Genomic DNA, 20,246 nt, shown 5'->3' with positions numbered 1-20,246 from the left:
GGGGAGAGGAATTTGGGAAAAAAAAGGATCAAGTTATACAGTGTGCAAGCACAAAGTCCCTGAGAAGCACGTGATAGTTACATGTGCTCAAAATGCACCTATATATTTAATCAATTTTAAAAAGATGCAAAAGGCTAGGAGTGCTGCCTCTCCTCTTCCACCACAGTGAGAGGTCACCATCCCCCAGGAAGCGGGCCCTCACCCCACATCGAATCTCCCAGTACCTTGATCTGGAACATGAAGCTTCCTGAACCACGAGGACAGAATTTCTACTGCTTCGCAGCCAGTGGGTCTGTGCTAATGCAGCGGGAGTGGACGATGGAAAGGTGGAGGCTTCCAGGCTCTCAGCTTTTTTCTCCCGGTTACAGGGGGAGAAATGGTCTTAATGCTGAACCGGATTTCTGTGCTGGAGGAAACACAGGATCCGGACTTTTTTCAGTGTGTCTGCCTTTCCTTGAACTTATTCTGTATGTACTTCTTTCCTTGCCAGGGAAGCATCACTGTCATAGTTTTGCTTACTTCTTTTAAAAAATAGCCATATGTGGCCCGAGGGAATTACCTGAGTCAGGAAGGTTTCTGTAATCCCGTTCTTTAGTGAGCTGTATTATTGTGAAACTTGGTTGCTGGGAACTACTGGCAAAATTCAAGTTACCATGGGTAAAGGTCTCAGCCAAAATGAATTTGCACACTGGTCTTACATTTATACACAGGAAACACTGACAGGCAGGGTATTGAATAGTGCAAGTGTCTTTCCACACGTGTAGAGAAGTTTGCCTTTCTGGATGCATAAGAATGTAATTCCCAGCACCCTGACCCTGGGGCCACGAAAGCCTGCTCAGAAGCACTCCTGCCCCAGACAGGAAACTGCCCCTCACAACTGACCCAGGACGGTAGGGAGAGAAACCTGCGGAAGTTCACCTGGTACTTCCTGGAAGCTGTAATATTTGATATTAGAATGTACTCGCTATCTTCGGACCTCTTACATTAATTCACTGTGGCTCTTCATGTCAAAGGGGATTTTACAATGGAGAGGTGGGCCCACTCCACTATTTTGTACGCCAGTTAAATTTCATTTAGTAGTAGACCAGGCCATGGGCTTTGGTTGTTGTATTGTACCTACATGCAGATAGATTTTGCCAGAACTAGCAGTTACAAATAGTCAATTTTTCTAAGTATATCAGAAGCCTCTTTTAAAAAATTGGGGGCCAATTTCTTCTACAAATGGAACCTAAGATTATCGGTGCGTGTTTACTTGGGCAGGAGCTGGGAGGTGAGTAGCAGAAAAGACTGCTTCGCAGCTGCCAAAGTACCAGGCATTTGGAGCCTCGCTTTAAAGTGGCCACCCACACCTGGGTTCCAGAGCCGTCCCTGGTGTGTCTTTGCATCTACTTGGCATACTGGGTTCCATTTGAAGGTTTTATTGTCCAAGTGCTGTGCTGTGGATGCTTGAGTCTGCAAGCAGCGGGAAGGGAAGCCAGCCACAGAAAGTCACATTTTAATTCGGAATGTTTAGGAGATTAGATTTTAATGTAGCTCACAGGACTGAAGGGTTTTTTCCAAATCCTTTGACATGTTGTGGGATTGCGGATTCCAAGTTTATGACGGTATTTGTTAACTTCTTCCAAGGAAGACAAATTCCTTTCAGAGCTGTAGCTGCATTGCAGGGTGGCTCAGCAGTGGAGCAGTGCCTGTCTGTTTTCAGAGAGAGACTTGTTTTTCTTAGACTTTGGGCAGTGGGGGCAGTGGTGCTGTGACTTCTCTCCATCCCTGCCAAGGTGTGGGAGGCATAAAGCCTGGGCTAAATGGAGTCGAGATGCGAAGCCTCACTGCCCAGATCAGGTGATTTGGAGCAGAGGGCTGAGACCTCCCTGGGGTAGGTCAGCTCTGGGCTGCCATAGGGGGGCCCAGGTGTGAGTGGCTTTAAACAAGGCTCCGAATGCTTGGTGCTTTTCCAGCTGCAAAGTAGAGTCTTTATAGCAATTATCCCTCCGACTCCCCCCAAGTCCAAGGCACAGAAAGGCTAAGCCACGGGCCCACCTTGGTTCCTCCTGGCGCTAACTGGTAACCATTTCCTTGGTTGAAACCCTGTCCCACTGGGAAGGCTGAGATGCCAGCTGTCCATGGGGTATGAGTGTTGGGCAGCAGTTCTCGAAGAGGGAAGTGGGAAACCTGGAGAGACAACATCCCCAGGCCCAAGCCCCTGAGAAAGGTCCCAATTTCCTCTAGTCCATTTTGTGTTTCTGTAGTAGGATATAAAAGCTGGTAGTTTGTAAAGAACAGAGATTTGATTCTTACAGCTCTGGAGGCCATGAGTCAAGGGACAGGCATCTGGCAGGGGCCTCACGCTGTACCGTCACGTGTTGGAGGACAATGACAAGTGCGTGAGTACAGAAAGTAAAGGATGGTGCTCCAAGCCCAAGACCTTTGCAACCCACACGATTCCACTGATGAGAGTGGAGCCCACAGATCTAAATGTCTCCCTCTAGACTCTGTCTCCCAACATTGAGACACTGGGGGCGCAATTTTGCCACATGCTTTTGGGGACACTTTTGAACCATAGAACTGGTCATCTTAGACTTGCCATCCCTGCCTATGCTTCATTCTCCCTATGCTTGTAGGCCCTCAGAGCCAAGTAGGCCTTCAGAGTCTCCAGCCCAATTTGTGCAGGAGGAGGGCCCAGAGTGCCCTTTGCTGAGGTACCCGTGCCCCTGTTTATAATGTGAGCAGAGCTGCAGGTGGCACCACAGGTTGTGGAAGGACAGAGCTGCACCAGCCCAGGAGTGCTGGGGGTTTCCTCTAAGAACAGGGAAGGTGCAGAGTTCAGGGCTCTGTGTGACTCACTGCTCTGTGTTTGCTTTTACAAGATGAGGTAATGTGGAGAAAAAGGTTCTCTCATCCCCAGAAGTGAGGTTTCTGTATCTGCCAGTTCTCCATTGTGAAAAAAGTTGAGAAAATCGGTCTAGAGGCACAAAGGTTAACGGTGGCTCACAGTGTCAGAGGGTCAGTCAATGGCCAGCCAGCTTCACTGCTTTCTGACTGCTGAGAAACAAAAACGTCATGGTGAGGGAGAATGGTGGAGGGAAGCTGCTCCCCTGATGGCAGCCAAGAGCCCAGGAAAAAAAGAGCCATGAGGAAGGAGCTGGGGGACAGACCCAAGGTGCAAGGACATGCCGCCGTGACCCTCTCCTTTCAATTGAGTCCTGCCTCCCAGGTTTGTTTCACCTCCCAATGGCTTTTCAAACTATTATCTCATCATTGGATCAATCCATCGCAATGGTCATTTTCCTGAAGGTTTCTCCTCTAAACACAGCTGCACTGGGGCCAAGCCTTCAACGCATGAGCTGCTGGAAGACGACCAGGAGGCCCAGATGGAGTAGATGGAAATGGGATGAGTTAAGGAAGGCAGTGAGTCAAGGACACTCCCCGGCTGGAGCCGAGGCAGAGCTACAGTGGGAGCCAGGAGCCTGCACAGGTCCTGTCGACACTGGGTCATGATGTCTTCCTCCATCACTGTCACCCACATGAAAACATAAGGCTGGGGTGTGGGGTCTCATGGCTGAAACTAGCACACCAACTAGCATGGTCCTGAAAGCTGCAGATGGAAACTGAGGTTGAAGAAGATGGGCCAGGAGGAACCTGCCATCATCTGTCCTCAGATCTGTAGGAGTAGAACCCAGGGGGAAAAACTTGGCTGCTGCAGATATTTTAGTGTGAGATGCCCCAGAAAGTCCTGGTCGAGGAGGGAAGATGGAGAGGGGGGAGGAAAAGGATAAGGAGGAACTCAGCTTTGCCAGCCAGGCTAGGGCTCTGGGGGCTCCTCAAGGGACAGTTTCTGTGCCCATGTTATCTATCACTGGCTCTCTGGGGCAGCTTCTCTTCTCTCCTCCTTCTCCCTGCTGGCCTCTGATGTTCTAGCGGTGGGGCAGAAAACAATGTAAAAGCTGTTTGCTGGAGGGCAGCCCTGGCCCGGATCTGCCAGCCAGGGACCATGAGGACACATGGCCTCTGACCTACATCTTGTGGGGACCCTGGGAAGGATGTAAATGCTCCAGCTGTGACAGGCTGTGGGACTCTTCCCTTGGACTGGGCTCCACCACACCCCTGTTGCTTGCCTAGGTTTGTAATGGGAACTTGACCTTGCCTGGAACAGTGCAGAGCCTCCGTGGGTCCCTAATGTCATTGCCTGATGACTGAATGCAGTCTGAGGGCTTGGAAGCAACTCCTGCTTGGGAAAGGGAAGCCCTCCTTCCCTTCCACTGGGTCCCTCTAATCCAGCCAGTGATGCTCCACATCTTGGGAACAGACTGGGGCTGGCATGTGGCCTGAGCCAGGCTCTCTGAGTCCATCTCTGGCTCTGCATGGTCACCAACCTGGCTTCCTAGTTCTGTACCTGACAATTTTATAACATGATCCTGTGTGTAACTCATGAAGCCCCACTGCCCCCTGCACAGACAGAAGCTGGTGGCAGGTCCTTACCTTCCCTGGATTATGAGGAATGGCAGTTAGGATGGTGTGGGACCTCCCTGAGTCATAGGGCTTTGTGCACGAAGAATCCAGTGGGCATCAAAAGCCAGTGTGTGCTCCTGCTTCAAGGTCCAGACTACTGCAGTTCTCCTCAGCATGAGCCCAGGGCCATCTTGGTTCCTAGAGGATGCAGGGAAATACCCGCTCCAGTGGCAGGAAGGTTGGAGCAGGCAGCGTGCACACACCCAAATCCTCCCGTGTTCCTCCTGCATCTCTACATGTACGTGACCAGAGCAGAGAGGATCACAGAGAGCTCTTGAGCTGCAGAAATAAAACACTTCCAGGCTCTCAGTGAGGGCATGACGTCTGTCACTGACTTTGCAAGGTGGAAAAGGGCACTGGCCCCGTGTGCAGAGGGCTGTGTCCAAACTACCGAAGGCACATGTGCCGGTCCAACCAACCTGGGTGAACAGGACTGAGAAGTGTCCTTACTGCACCACACATGTTCAGAAGTGTCCCCTTGTTATTCTCTAAACAACACAGTGTGCAGCTACTTCTAAGCGACCCCCTGATCCAGCAGTGTAAGGGAGTTAAAGATGATTTTAAAGTATACGGGAGGGTGTGTGTATGTTCTGCACGGGTGCTACGTCACAAGCAGAAGGAACTTGACTTTCTATGGGGGTCCAGGAATTAATCTACTGTGGTTACAGCTTAGATCGAAAGTGTCCCTCTAAAGTGTCCTATGTGTGGTCAGGGCTCTCTGCTCATTATTGGATTCATGCAACGGTGAGTCCAGGACCTAAATTGGTGTTGGCAGGGGCTCTGATTAGAGAAAGGTCCCTGTTGGTGTGACCCGGAAGAGCATTCTCTTGTGCCAGCCTCTCCCTCCCCTCTCTGTTTCCTGGCTGCCATGGGTCACGCACCTTTTCCTCCACCGTGCGCTTCTACTGTGTTAGACCCAGCAGAGCATAGACTCAAACTGTGAGTTAAAATAAATGCTTCCTCCTTTAAGTTGTGGGTGTCAGGAATTTTGCCCAGGGACCAGAAAATGACTAATAATGCCTCTAGCTTCTGAGGACAACCACATGGCAGACTGTTAGCCGTGGCATCTGGGCCTTGCGGCTCGGTATATAATTCTTGTCGTTTTTCTCTGTGTTATATGTGTTCACAATGAAATATTGGGAGGCCTTAGAGCTGTGAGAGTCCTGTGGTCATTTCTCTACCCCTTACTGATTATGTGGTGGAGTACTGCCTGGGCCACCTACTCTATCTGAAAGCCCACGTACATGTTCTTGGGAAACTCAAGCTGTGGTGACAGCCACGGCTTCCTGCAAGGGGTCAGTCAGAGAGCAATGCTTAGCCACCAACATTGCCAAGGAGAGCTGGATGGGCCAGTGCCTCTCCAGGTCACCAGGGTTAGTTTTGGCTTTGAAGGACCAGAGAGGACCTTCTACTCGGGGAAGACACCTAGGAAGTAATAGGTTGTAGAGACCCCGAGCTCAAGGGACCTGGGTCCCTGGCTGGATTGGTTTTCATGTCTCAGAGGATATGTGTGCCAAGGAGGGCCTCAGACACCACAGACAGTGCTGAGGGCCACATGGATGCATTTTCTCTCCTAGGCAAGGTCAGAGCTGGCAGGAGCGAGGTGATGTGCTGCTTTCTGCAGGGCTTTGCTGACTCATGCACAGCAAGCAGACTTGGATGGGGCCCCCGTTCACAAATGTGCGCAGTGACCTTGGAACAAAGCTTTAACTTTGAAGTCACTGAACTAAGGAGAGTGACAGCTGAGACCTGGCTAGGTCCTGGTGACCCAGGCAGAGGGCATCAGAGGGCAGTGGGCCAGTTCTACTGTTTGGATGAACCCCGGGCACCAGGGACAGGGTGCTGCTGTGTGACCTGGTGGCTGTGGCCCTGGGTTTAGGATCAGGTGGGGCTGCAGCCCTCCCAGCTCCCAGCAAGGCCCAGCCCTCCCTTGAAGGAGACTTCCCTGCTAAGAGGGACATGGATTTTCTCCTTGGGGGTTTTCTGGCTTCACATGGAACCAGGCTTCACATTTGCATTTTGATGTTCTTCTCAGTCATATCTGCACAGCCCACACAGTCTGCTCCCCTACTGGGTTCAGAATGGCCCACCAGGGAGCAGGCTCACATGTGGTCTCCAAGGCTGAGGACTCCAGAGTTTCAGGGGTGCTTGGATCATGTGTGTCGCAAGGTCCAACCTCAGCTTACCTAGGGGGTTTTGATTTGGAATATTTAAGCTTGACTGTGGGTTTATACACTTTACTACAGGAAGCTTTGCTACAATTTTGGTTAAAATTGGCAGATTGATCTCGTGTATTTCTGCATTGTCTTGGAATCACTACAAAATTATACTATATGATGAGGAAAAGGGGTGAATCTGAAGGTATGTGGACAACAGTGGACCAACCATGCCCGTAAACACTAGGAAAATGGAAAGTGAGGAGCCTTCTACAAACCGTACCAGGGTGCATGCAGGTGTGTGTGCGTGTGTGTGTGTGCATGTGGTATGTATGTGATGCATGTGTGATGTGAGTAGTGTGTGAATGGTGAGTATGGTGTGTGCAGGGTGTGTGTGTGTGTGTGAGAGAGATGTGACTGGTTATGCAGGGCATTGGTGATGTGTGTGGTGTATCTACGCATGTGGTGTGTATGTGAGTGTGTGATGTGTGTGGTAATGCTATCAACTCCAGATGCACCCCCCCACATGTATGCACGCATGCACAACACACACAACCCACAATGCACCACACATGTGTACACTACACATGTGCATGACATAAACATACATGACACATGCATAACACACACATGTACCACTCATGCACCAGACACATGTTTTGTGGGAGCTTCACTGAGGTGTCTGCAAGGCTGGGCTTAGCTCCCAGTGTGGCCCCAACTGCAGTGCGACAGTGGGGTGTGCAGGCTGCGTTCTTCCCTCCAGGTGGCTGCTGCTCCTGGCCCCTCAGGCTTAACCTCAGACTTCGCACTGCTCGGCCTTTGCCTCAGTTACTGAGCCCTCCTCTCCCCAGCCCAGCAGATTGCAGGGAAGGGCTGCGGATCCCAGCTTTCGGCAGGGGACTTCAGACAAGGCTGGGTCCACGTTTCACATCTATAGCTGTGATCACACAAGAGCCTGGGATGCAGGCCCAGTGTCACAGGTGCCTGAGTGCTTGGGAGAGGCAGAGGGCTGAGATGCTAAGGGGACCAAGAACCAGGAGACCCCATCAGCCTGAGGATGAGGACCTGGATTGAGAGTTGAAATGAATCAGGTGAAAACCTAAGAATGACCCCCTCCTGTATGGTCATCCATCCTGTTCCTGCCCCAGTCCCAGCTTTGGGGAGACCACCTCCAGGAGTGTGTCCTTCAGGCGAATTCTGAAGATTCTTTAGTGAAAGGCCAGTCTGGTCATCACCTGCAGGTTGCCCACGGAGACTGCCAACTGACTACAAAGTCCACTCACTCACGCTGAGCCTGCAGTTGGCCAGTGGGGACTGAGGCTGGGGCACCTGATCCTCCATGTGGGAGGCATCTGTGGAAATGGATAGACCAGCAACCACCAGGAACAGACAGGAGGAACCAGGCAAAGAAGAACAATTCAGGCACCCCAGGGAACTCAGAGACAATGCAAAAGCGAAGACGCATCTGCTAGACAGTAGAGGGAGGTGACAGATGTTGGGAGTATGGGAAACGCTCCTGGAAATCAGAACTGTGGGCAGAGTGCAGCAAGAGCAATGCATGTTTGGAAAACTAGCATTCAGGGATTTTCTGGAGAACAGGACAGAGAGACAAAGAGCTGTACACAAGGAAAGTTAAGGGGTGAATCAAAGAGCTACATCTGACAGGAGAGGAGTCCCAGAAAGAGAAAGCAGAGGTGAGAAACTAATCACAGAGGAGAGGAAACCACCAAAGCAGAAGGGCAGAAATCTCTAGACTGAGAGCACACCAAGTATTTAGCACAGTGTGGGAGACAGGAGAGATAGAGGAGCTGGGGATAAGTCACCTGCAAAGGCTTCAAGATGAGCCTGACCCAGGAAGCCTGGAAATCGAGACAGTAGCCCTTCCACGGCCTGCACTTCGAAATCTGCCTCCTGGAGCCCACACCCAGCCCAGTGGTCCTCAGAGCCAAAGCTCCGGGAGCGGACTTCAAGAACGTGGCCGAGTCTCCTCGGTGTCTGTGCACACACACACTCGGGCACAGTCACCGCCTCCCTGGGGAGGGCTCATCCCCAGGACAGGTGCACCTTCTGCCCTTTCCTCCACGGGCCCCACCTCTGTTTTCCTTCTGGGAACATCATGATACAAATGCGTCTCACCTGTGGACTCTTGGACTTGTCCTCAGAACTGATAAATGCATCCAGTCTAGGAAGGAAGAGTGTGTGTGTATGACTCCTAGGTGAGCTTTTGGGGTCACCTCAGAGGTCCCAGGGACCTGAGCCATCAGTTCTCTTTCTTTCACTTTCTGCTTTGTTAGATTCATTTCTCTGCACCGCCTTATTAACCTCCTGGTCATGACCTTAAGATAACACTATATACCTTTATCTATCTATCTAAGCAAAGAAAATGTCCCAGTTAATCCATTGCCCATTGAGCTTGTTTTCTCTCAAGTGTTCTGCTTTTAGTCTGCCACAAGTTCCTCCAGTTATTTTTAAATATCTTTAAAATTAAGTGTTTTTATCCATAGACAGGTTCACATGTGTACATATAAATGCCTATGAGCAATCATAAATTCATACACTGTGTTTAGAATACCTATTCTTCTGATCCATATTTTGGATTATACACAGATGTCCTGCTGTTTGGTTTCCTACGTGATAAATCACAGCTACCAGTCTACATTACAGATGGAGAATTTCCTCATTGATTTTGTCAGTTCCACCATGTTCCTCAGAATGGATAGCTTTCATTAATTTAAATAATGTCTTAGTTTTGGCCTTTTAAGTTATCTGAAACTTTTTTGCTTAAAGCAATAGCGTAGTAATGAAATACTTTTAAAAAACCAACCTGCTACAAGGCCTGTCTATGTGACTATATACATATTTTCATATAAGTATAAATTTATTTATTTCAGTAGGAATATATAAACTAGAACCTTGTAAGCAGCATTGTTAATGCAAAAATCATGTATTTAAGTTTTCTCACATTATTGTCAAGTTATTCTTGAAGACAGGAAGACACACTGCTTTTCCACTTCCACCCATGGAATACTGAGGCCCTCTCTTCCCCAGACCCTCTCCAATACTGGGTATTCACAGTACTTAAAACATACGGTGCACAGGACACAAATGACACCCTTAGGCTGCTTCAAACTGAGCCCTCTTCACGCTAACAGAGCGAACATTTTCCTTGCCTCTTCACGGCCAGTCTACCACTTTGGTCACTGGGAGTTGCTGGTTCCTGGCTACACTATGCTTTCACCAAACAATTATTGCTCACAAACTCTAACACTGAAGGAGATAAGATGTCCAAGCTTCATTTCTTGTTTCCTGCGAGTCTCTTCCAACCTGCAGCTGTGCTGTGGAACAGATGACTTCCAGGCTGTGGCAGCAAAGGAGGGCCTGGGGCACAGAGAGGTTTGAACCCACCCAGTTCCTCTGTGGACACATCACGCAGTGCTTGGGCCCATTGACCAGAGCTGGTGGGTCCTCCGTCACTGGCAAAGAGGCCACACAAGTTTGCCTTTGCTTTGGAAAGTTTTGTTTGGCAAATATTTTTACAGGGTTGTATTTTTCCAATTAATTTAAAGACTGATATATTAAAGACATTAACCTGTAGTCTTTTTGTGGAGGGTTCACGTTCTTCCCCCCACTCTGTTCTGAAACCCTGTTCTCCTCCTACGTCTCCAGTTTTACGTGCTTCTGGATACCCATCTTCTCCCCTGGCTTCCCAGCCGTCATGTGCTTACAAAGACTGTGCCAAGGCCATAAACGTCTCCTCCTACATTTTCCAAGTACATTTATAGTTTCTGAGGCACGTTTATGTTTAACCCTGGTCGTGTTTATTCGCATGTGTGCGGTGAGGAGCATGAGGCCTTCACTGTGGCAATTTCCACTTGCCACATCTACTTGTGCCAGATGATGGAGTCCTGGGCGAATCTATGTGCCCTTCACTTCCTCCTGCCTTGGCTTCTGTCTGTGGTTTCTGTTTCTTCCTTAGCTTCTGCCTGGGTGTCTTTGTCCCTTTCCTTGTGTCAGAATATGGGACACTCATGACTTAACAGAGAAGACGTTTATTTGGCTTGCAGTTTCAGGAGGTTCAGTCCATGTGAGGCTGGCTGAGATACAGAAATGGCGTGGTGGGAAGGCTGGGGAGGAGGAGATTCGCTCAAATCATAGCAGCCAGGATACAGAAAAAGAAGGGAGGAGCCAGGAGGGAGATGCACTCTTTGGGGCGGTTCCAGGCTCCTCCTCCTAGCAGCAAGTCAGCTGTGAGCCCCCATGACCCAGTCACCTTCCACACGCACACTGTCTGAGCTTGTGAGGTTCTGAGGGGCACATCTCAAATCCAGACCACAACACTGGGGCTCACCACGGGACCAATTCCAAAGGCTGCCCCTCTTCCAGAACCTCTTCTAGAATCTTGCCTGGCTGTTCTCCTGCCAGCCTGGGAGGCGGCGATGTCTGTGCCTAAGCTGCCTCTGTCTGTCCACTATCCCTCATCTCAGGCATCCAGAGCCCCCTCCTCGTCCCCATTGCTTGCCTCCCCACCATCTCCAATCCAACGTCTTGAGCCTCGAAGCACTAACCGACCTGTTTCAGACACCCGCACCTTTGTCCCTGTGCAAGACACAGCTCTCAACAGAATCCTGTCATTGTGACCCAGTCCATCTCCCCCAGGCTCTTCTGTTTTGTGAGGGCCTCTGACTCCCCTGTGCCATGGGTTCCCCCACCGCAGAATCACCACCCTCCCCTCAGCCCAGTGCAGCATGGCTCCGTGTCTTTGCAGGGTCTTTCTTGCATGCTTCCTCCCCATCCTGCGTGGGCTAGTGCCCACTTTCCTTACTAGCCCAGTCAACTGCACCCTGCCTGGGGGGGTGCCTGGCAGCGCTATGTAGCCTGAGCCCTGTGGAGCAGGGCCCCTGTTGACTTCTTCAGGAGACCTGGAGCTCCCCAGGACCAGAGTCCTCCTGAGCCCACCCCCAGCACCTCGCTTCTGGCAAGGCCTGGATGGGAGCAAACTCGTGAGACAGTGCTTGGAGGCGAGGAGAACAGGTCCTCTGGCTGCATGAGACAGTCAGGAATTCGGGAGGCTGAGCTGCGGGTAGCCCCTGGGGGTGCTGCTCAGGTCAGGCTGGCCCACACAGTCCTTATCAACTGGGCTCCAGGCAGGACTGCAGGGTGTGGGGCTGGAGCCCTGCCTGGCCCCTTTGCAGCTGCCTTGTAAAACAGCCTCTCTTATTTTTCCAATTCCAGAGCCTCCCTCAGCACCCCCAGAAGCCCCAGCTCCAGAAACTGCTCTGCCATGTGCAGAGTAGCCCAGTCCTCCTCGGATGGGGAGGACTGAGGCAGATGGGGCATCTTGGGGTGCTGGGTGGCATCCCTGAGAGGGCACGCAGGTCACCAAATGCTCCAGTGGACCTGGGTGGACACAGCTCCGCATCTCCGTTGCTCTGCACATGGGGCGTCGCCTGTGGCTGGCTGCCCACAGAGCAACACTCTGACCCGCCTGGAGCTCGGGGCTGGCTCAAGCAGGGTCACCCTGGCCCTTCGTCCTCTCAGTGCGGAGTGACTGAGGAGGGCCAGCTGTTGTCTGGCTCAAATGCTGGGCAGAACGCGGTGCAGACCCTGCCTCTGCCGATGTGACCCTTCCTGCAGCATCTCTGTCCACCTGGAGGCTGTCATGCCACAGCCCCCTCCCCACCACCCAGCTTCCTGTGAGCCTGCAGTGGAAGCCACCAACCCTCCCTCACTGGTCCTGGCAGACACCAGTAGCTCGTGATGGGCTGGGTTGATCGCAGCTTCCGAATCCTTCTAGACCTTGGATGAGAACACTGTGGACCGTGGGGCTGTCTCAAAAGGTGACATTCATCATGATGCACATAGACAGTGCTAGCCAGACTGTCAGCACCGGCTTTGCGGGGGACACAGCTGGGGCTTCTCAGTCAACTCGCCAGTTTCAAGGCTGAGGACACAGAAGCACCGGGAGGTTTGGTAGCGTGTGCAGGGTAGCCTTTCCAAGCTCACACTTGATCATCAGGCTCTGAGGAGTGGCAGGGTGCACAGGTGGGGTGCACAGGTGGAAACATCAGAATCAGGGGTCTCCTCTCAGTGGCTGTGATGAGCACTGTTGTTTACCTCGCCCAGTCCGGGGCACCCTGCTTGCAGGAGTGTGGCTCTATCTGTTCTCCATGTGGGCCTTGGCCTTGCAGAGCTCACCATGTGGCTTTCCAGAGCAGCACCCCAGCTTCTTAAGCTCCCCAGCTGGTAATATGGGCCGGAGCAGGTGAGCTCTTGTCCCTCAGGACTGTGCCAAAGGTGCAGAATGCTGGACAATGATTCCTTTGGATCTGCTCAGTCACTCATGGGGCTGGTGAGTGCAACTTCATGGTCAGCATCTCACACATAGGACCCAGCTGGGTCCATCCAGGGTTCCAGTCTTCCACATGTAGTTTGTATGATGAAGACAGAGTAGCTCTGTGTTAATCAGTTTTCCATCACTATAACAAAACACCCAACACAATCAACTTATAGAGAGAAAAGGTTATTTTGACATAGTTTTGGAGGCTCTTCTCTATGATCAGTTAGTCTCATTACATGGGGCCATGCTGAGGCAGCACATCATGGTGGGACCATGTGATAAGCAAGAGGAAGAGATGATGGCCGTGTAAACTCTTTGAAGGCCACTCCAGCCACCTGAAGGCCTCCACCAGGCCCCCAGGCCACAGGCTCCACCCTCTCCATCACTCTGGGACCAAGCCTTTTGCAGACCACCCTTGGAGGGCGTTTTACACCCAAACCCCATATAACAGTCCTCATCACAGAAGAGGGTGCCAGGCATTTCTGTACGCCCTGGCAGAAACTCACAGGAAACTGGCTACATTCATCCCTTGGCCTAAGCAGTTCCACCCGAGCATAGGCCATTTGCATGCTGGGTGTGTGCGAATGTCCCATGCACATGTTGTGTACTGCTGTGGACACCAGGTGCTCTGCTCTGACCATCCTACATCTTCCCAGGGCTGCACCATTGGCCGGCACATGTGTGGCGCTGCTGCCACTTCTCGACAGCTCAGTGTGCTGACAGACAGGACAGGGCCAGAGGGTGGAAGGGAATTGAAACCAAGACTCCTGCCTTGGAGCTCCTGCTGTGTACCCACTGCCCTATACGGAAGCTTAGAGCAGCAGTGGTTGTGCTGTGCTGCCTGACTGCAGCTCAGGAGCTTGGGCAGCGGCTCTGGGGCTGGAGGGAGAGGTGAGGGAAGGGAAGAGGAAGTAACATAAGGAGAACTGAGACTCAATACGTACACCTACCGACTCTCCATGGCAAACGTGTTCATTATGTATTGCAAACATGTACTGATAAAAAATTCAACAAATAAATTAGACATGGGCAGACATTAATGCTACTAATAAAATAATTATGGCAAAAACAGTAACAAAAATTAAGCCAACATGGTCTTTCTTTCCTCTCAAAATATGAAAGTCTTCTTCCCTGTGATTAACCTGCAAGGCACTAAAACCATGGAAAGAGATGCTGACCATGTGAGCCTGCCGCATACCCCACTGGTGCCAAGATCCAGGGGTACCCTGGATTACACAGCTCGTGGAGAGACCCCACTGGCTACTCTTTCTGGGAAGCACCCTGAATAGGTGTCAGCGAGGCAGCGCCATGGTTGTACAGCCTCCCTGACAGGCTGTGGCTGGTCAGAGAACAGGCTCCCTTCCTTTCCCTTAAGTGATCACCTCTCATCAGAAGGGCAGGTCGGAGTAAGATTCAGCAATTCACCGCTTGGGCAAAATGGCCACGTAAGGCCCAGTCTCACTCTCATTGCTTTTAAAAGGCTTCCTGCAGCAGTTCATGATGGCCTCCTGGGTCCGAATGTACACAAGGATCAGCTTCTTGGAGGCAAGACTTTCCTTCTTCAGTAGAAGGCTGCAGTCTTCCCAAGGGCAAAAGCCAGGAACCTGGGGCTGCAGGAGACCAGCCCCGCCCAGTGGCCCCAGGCGACCTCCATGGATGCAGGGAGCAGCCCTCTTGCTGCGGGCTTTGTCATCTGCAGGCAGCTGTCCTCCCCGCCCCCCCACCCGCCCCCGCACATCCACCATATGCCCTCTAGGTGCATGCCAGAGAGCTTCACTCACAGCCTCCGTTCCCCAGATGGGGATGTGGAGGCCCCGGGAATCACGGTGGGCACCCCAGGAAAGGCTGACTGCCTCGAGATGCCCTGTTCTTCCACCGACCCTTTCCCCCTTGTCACACAGGGGCTGTGCTGGGAGACAGGCTGTGCTGGGGTCCTGGGGCCTCTCCCATCAGGGTCCCTACTTAGCACCTCACCTCTCGTGCTAAGCCTGATGTTTTTCACAGTGCAGAGCCCTCCGAGTCCTGAGGGCTCCTTCCAAGTGCAAGCCGAGCTCAGCTGGACTGGAGTGGTCAAAGGGGCATTGAGAAAGAGGCCATCTGATCCTGTCTGTGGGGCAGCATCTTCCAGGACCTGGAGCTCACAAACAACAGGACAGCAGAGGGAAAACAGGCCTCCCACCCGCCGCCCCCTGCAGGCAGCCACCTCCTGGCTGATTGTAAACAAAAAGGGACAGTTGTGAAATTCAGCCTGGAGTGCCCTTGTCACCTCCCGCAGGCTCCTGGGCTCCTTGCTGTGTTTATGGACAAATCAGCACATGCTGTTTTGGGCCGAGAGGTCTGGGGTGGCAGACTGCAACCCCCAGGGAGGGAGGCCAGAAGCCCTGCGCAAATTGCACAACACAATTCATCGAAGGCCCCAGGAAAACAGAGGCAGCTGACACTGGGCGGGAGGCCATCTGGAGGCCGCCCTCAGGGTCAAGCACTGTGGGAGCAGGCAGGCAGATTTGGAGGTGCTCTCTTTGCTTCTGTGTGCCTGAGAATGATGATGCTCTATGGTGCTGGCCTCAGTTTCCCCATCTGCAAGAGGTGTGTGGGGGAGGTGATCCCTTGGGGTGCTCTACCCTGCCCTGAAGTTTCAGCCATCAGATGAGATGTGAGGGTGTGTGTGTGTGTGTCCTGCGAGTCACATGAGACCATCATGGGGATCCACGAGCAGGTCCCCCCTGGGGCCGTGCAGGCCAGGCTGGCCCAGGCCTCTCTTGCAGAGGGATGCCGTCGTTGGAGTGGCTTCCTGACCCTGTTCCCACTTGTTTCTTTAGCTTCCCCAGGCAGTTATCCTGAGCACCCCTGACCTGTCCCTCCAATGCCTGTGGAAGATCTCGGCTGAGCCGTGAGACTCAACTACGACCATCCTTTTGCCCACCTACTGGCACCTCAGGGTGCTGAGCGGGAGGCTTTGAGAAGAGGGATGAGACCTGCGCAGGATTCCGGAACAATGGGAGACAAGCAGGGAAGTCAAGGTGATGGACCCAGGGACCCCGAGAGCAGGGGCTCCATGTGCTTCCCTGCCCTGGTCACAGACAGGCTCTGCAGCTCACCCTCAGGTGCCTCCCCGGGCCATGTGGGCACCTGGGGAAGTCTCTGGGGCCTTGTCACTGTCCACTCCAGTTCTTCTGCTGCAGGTGAGTGGGCTTTTAGAGCTCCTTAGCACTGAGGAGGCCTTAGGTGTGCCATGCCAACCCTGCTACGTGTCCACCTGGGCTCTGTCTGTGGGCCCAGGGGAGTACGGGGCTGTGTGCTGCTCAGGCACTGCGGATGTGTGTGACTGCCAATCCCAATCCCCCAAACAAGAGACTTTCCCCTGCATTCTAGGCCCCTCAGCTTCCCAGGTACATTGCTTAGGTTGGAGCCTGCATATTCTCTCCTCCACCAGCCATGCGGCCTTGGGCAAAGCACTTTCAGTCTCTGGCCTTGGAATGATATTCCCTCCTCCCAGGCCACTGCGCTTGGCGCTTCTCTTCTTTACTACAGCAGAGCTGGCAGTGTGGTGCGGTGGAGGTGGGGACTGGAGCGCGGGACTGTGGGCTTCCACACTCCTCTGATACTGTTCCTGGGAAAGCAGACAGGGTAAGCACAAGTTACCCTCACTGCAGCTATTCTTTCTACCCTTGTCTTCCCAGTGCTGGGCCAAGTTTCCCGATCCAGGATCCTTGCTCCAAAGCCGGCTACCAGGTGGGAGGGACATGTGGCTGATTTTGGATTTCTAAACGCAGAAATCAGCCCGGAGCTGAGCCAAGCTTCCTAGTGTGAGTGGCTTACTAGTGGCAAGAGCCACTGGCCGACTTGGGATCTGGAAGGGAGGCATGGGGCCAGGCCTGCAGGGGCAGCTGGCCATTATAGTCCCACATCAGGAGGAGGAGCAAGGGCTCTGGGCCAAGAAGCTCTAGAAAGCTCACCCTCTCCTCTGTTGCTCTGGACCTCAGTTGGTTCTGCATGGAAGTGGCAGAGGGGAAATTCAAGTAGTTGGTCCTAACAGGTCAAGACCCTTCAGACTTGACCCAGAACACCAGGGAGAGGAGAATTATGGCTCCTGGGGTCTGGTGCACACGAGCAGCACCGCCAGGCAATTTCCATGGGCACAGCTTCCTGGAGGCACCTTGAAGCGGTTCACAGTGATCCAGGGCTTGGGGCCCTGCACTAAACACTCCTGCCCAGGTCTGCCTGGGACAGCTAAGCAAAGAACAAGGCCAGGCGGTACTCTCTGTAGCATGCAATTCCTGAGGTTCCCGCCAAGGTGCCTAATCTGTCCAAGTGGAGGCCACGCCCTTGTTCCTGAAGAGGGACAGAGGACAAAACCCTTGGCCTTTCCCTGAGCTTTTCTTCTCTTGCTTAAAAATGCAGGCCTCATTTATCTGTGCTGGAGGGGGGGGGGTTCTTCTTTCTTCTTCTGGCCATGTGCCAGGATGTGCTTGGGGTGCATGAAGGATCCACCACCCATATGTAGAACCTGATTGTGTACGGAGGCCTCCAGGATGCTGCTCGGAACACAGGGTCCCTGGTCCTGCAGGCTCAGCCATCGCCACTTGGAGAACCTGTTTGGCCACTCTCAACTGGGAGGGTTAGAATGAGTCAGCGCTGGCCCAGCAAGGCCCCATCCTGCTGCAGAGGCCTAGGAAATCCTAGTCTTGCCTTGCGGACCTGGAGCAACCTGCACCAGGGTCTGCAGTTGCTTGTATTGTCTCTCAGCCTGGGCGTCAGAGCAGTCACCGGGCACTTCACTGTGAACACTGTCACCATTTGAAGGCTAAGAATACCAATTCCAGGAGAATGAGTTTGCTCACTGTTAAGGGTTTCTATCAACAGCCACTGGATTCGGCTAAGTTGCTAACAAGCACATCTGCCACCAGGCCAGAGAATATTTCCAAAGCAACTTCTCTAATCAGTTCTTATTTACTCCTCTGAAAAATTTAAATGTGCATATATAGATGCTGCAGAAGACTAGTGTTTCTGTTTCAAACTCTAAATTCATGAACAAGTGACAAGGAAAGGACCTTTCTGCTTCATCAGTTTGTTTTAGTTTGGTAGGGACACAGATATAATCTTCAGAATGTGGTATTTCTATCGCACCCTGATCTTTGTAGGGCAATCATTTGAATAATGCTACACATCCCAGCAAGTGTTGTTTACAAATCCTGCCTCTCAGGATATGCTGTGTCCACCACTACAGAAATACCAATCTTAGGCTTCACCTTGTGTTTTTAAATGACTACTGCCCTTACTCTTGGAATGTGCAGCCAGAGGAACGCTGGTGTTATATCCTGAGAGAGAGGGACTAGTGTGGTTTGATCTATTTCCCACAGGACAGGGTTATCTCTAGGATGAAGATACTCAACCTGGAGCAGCAAGGACAGGGGAATGAGAAGAGAAGTCTGCCAGAACTGCTCAGTGAGTCCCTGAGGAAGAGGACCTGTGTCTCTGCGGTCTGAATCTCAGGGAGGAGCAGATGAATGGGACCCACCCTGCTCAGCTGGAGAGAGATCAAGGAAGTGAAGTCAAGAAGACCTGGCCCTCATCCTACTTTCTGCATCGCAATGTTGACTTTCCCTCTGTCCACCCAAGGAAGGCTGATTTGGTTTGAATGTGTCCCTTGAAAGTTTACGGGTTGGAAACTTGATCCCTAAGTTAATCCCCAAGTTATTGTTCTGCTGGCCTTTGATGGTGGGGTCTTTGGAGAGCAATTAGGGTTAGATGAAGTGGTGAGGGTGGGGTCTGCATGATGGCATCAATGTCTTTGTGAGACAGGCAGAGAGATCTGAGCCGGCATGCATGTCCTGTCTCACCACGTGATGCCTTCTAGCAGGGTCCAGCTCCATAAGAAGTCCTCCCCAGATCTAGTGCTATTGGACTTCTGTACATGACAATGTGGATGACTTTCCTTGAATACAGAACAATTTCCTCCACTTTTGCTAAACCTGGCCCCAACTCCTTGTACTGATACGTAAACCAGGCCCTGTCCCCATGTACTGATGTGTACAGAGCTGGCTAAGCTGTTCCTTTCTCCTTTCAACTGTCTCTAAGCAATGCAAACAGGGCTGGCTGAGGTGCTGATGTGCAGTCTTTGAAGCTGGTGGACAGTTTCCTGATTCCTCCCCTCCTGTCTCCCTGTAAACTGTTGAGCCCAGTGGATGGCAGAGCCACATAGCTCCAGGAAAGTCAACTGGGTTTGAGCTTCAAGATGAGAGGCCACGATTTACCAGGGGAGGAAAAGTTTGCACATTGGAACCGAAGCACCAGTGCCCTAAATGTTAAATGTTACCTCAGTTGAGTTATGCAGATTGGCCTTTCTGGACACCCTTCTCTTTATGTATTGTGGAGGTACATTCTGACCACCTAGCCAGCTCAGCTCACATTACTCACCCTCACTCATCCTTGAGCTACTCCTTTCTTCACAAGTTAATAAATCCCAGGTGAGGCCCTGGGTCGAGGTCTTTGTCCCATGAACCCTCATCTGGACCAGACTCAGGACCCCACGGCTCCCCATAACTGTAAATATGTCTTGGTGTCTTTATTCTCGCCGTGGGTTGCACTGGAGGTGGTAGATGAGAATTAACTCATCAGCATTCCAATAACATTTCCATGGCACTACAAATATAAGCTTCCCAAATTGTGAGGAGGATGGGAAAAGGGATTTCTATAGACTTTCCAGCCTCCATGAGTGCGTATGAAACGAACCTCTTCCAATAAATTATTCTGTGTCAGGTATTTTGCAATAGCAACAGAGAACAGAACAAGACAGCTTCTCATGCATCTGGGTCCAGGTGGCGGCTTGGGACATGGAGGGGCTTTGAAGCCACAGGCTGAGTAAGCAGGAGCTGGGGCCAGCATGGCCTCTGTCTGACCTCAGCTACCCGGTACTGCTTGTTGGACCTGTGCTGCTTCATCTGGCTGTGCTCAGTGTTGCCTATGACACAGAGGTGACTCTGGCCCCCTGTGCACCGAATGCTCCAGCCTCTGCCCTGGCTTTCACAGCTATGGGCCAGCTGAGTGCTGTGGCTCAGCCTTTCCTTGTGTGGGGAACTGTGTATCTTGCAGAAGTGAAGAGGTTCATCCCAGCCCGTGACCAGCACTCAAAGATACAGCTACAGTACAGTTAGAGCCTGCAGTTGGCTTTTATTTGTGATTATAGAATTGGGAAATAACTCATTCTGCAGAGTAGGAATGTTCCAATAAGCTCATCAGAGGAGGCT

The 20,246-nt window shown here is 52.0% G+C and overlaps 1 long non-coding RNA gene across 1 annotated transcript; it reads left to right on the top strand.

The window, feature by feature from the left end:
- Positions 1 to 15,432: 15,432 nt before the first annotated feature.
- LOC134471181 (uncharacterized) lies at positions 15,433 to 19,534 on the top strand. The gene is made up of 3 exons (XR_010040491.1): positions 15,433 to 15,585; positions 15,819 to 16,181; positions 18,360 to 19,534. It is a non-coding gene; the product is annotated as an uncharacterized LOC134471181 (long non-coding RNA).
- Positions 19,535 to 20,246: the final 712 nt, after the last annotated feature.

This window comes from Cavia porcellus, unplaced genomic scaffold (genome assembly GCF_034190915.1).
Source record: "Cavia porcellus strain 051 isolate PalLab524CR breed Dunkin Hartley unplaced genomic scaffold, mCavPor4.1 scaffold_17, whole genome shotgun sequence".
Taxonomy (NCBI): Eukaryota; Metazoa; Chordata; class Mammalia; order Rodentia; family Caviidae; genus Cavia; species Cavia porcellus.
This window is presented reverse-complemented; position numbering and strand designations above follow the sequence as displayed.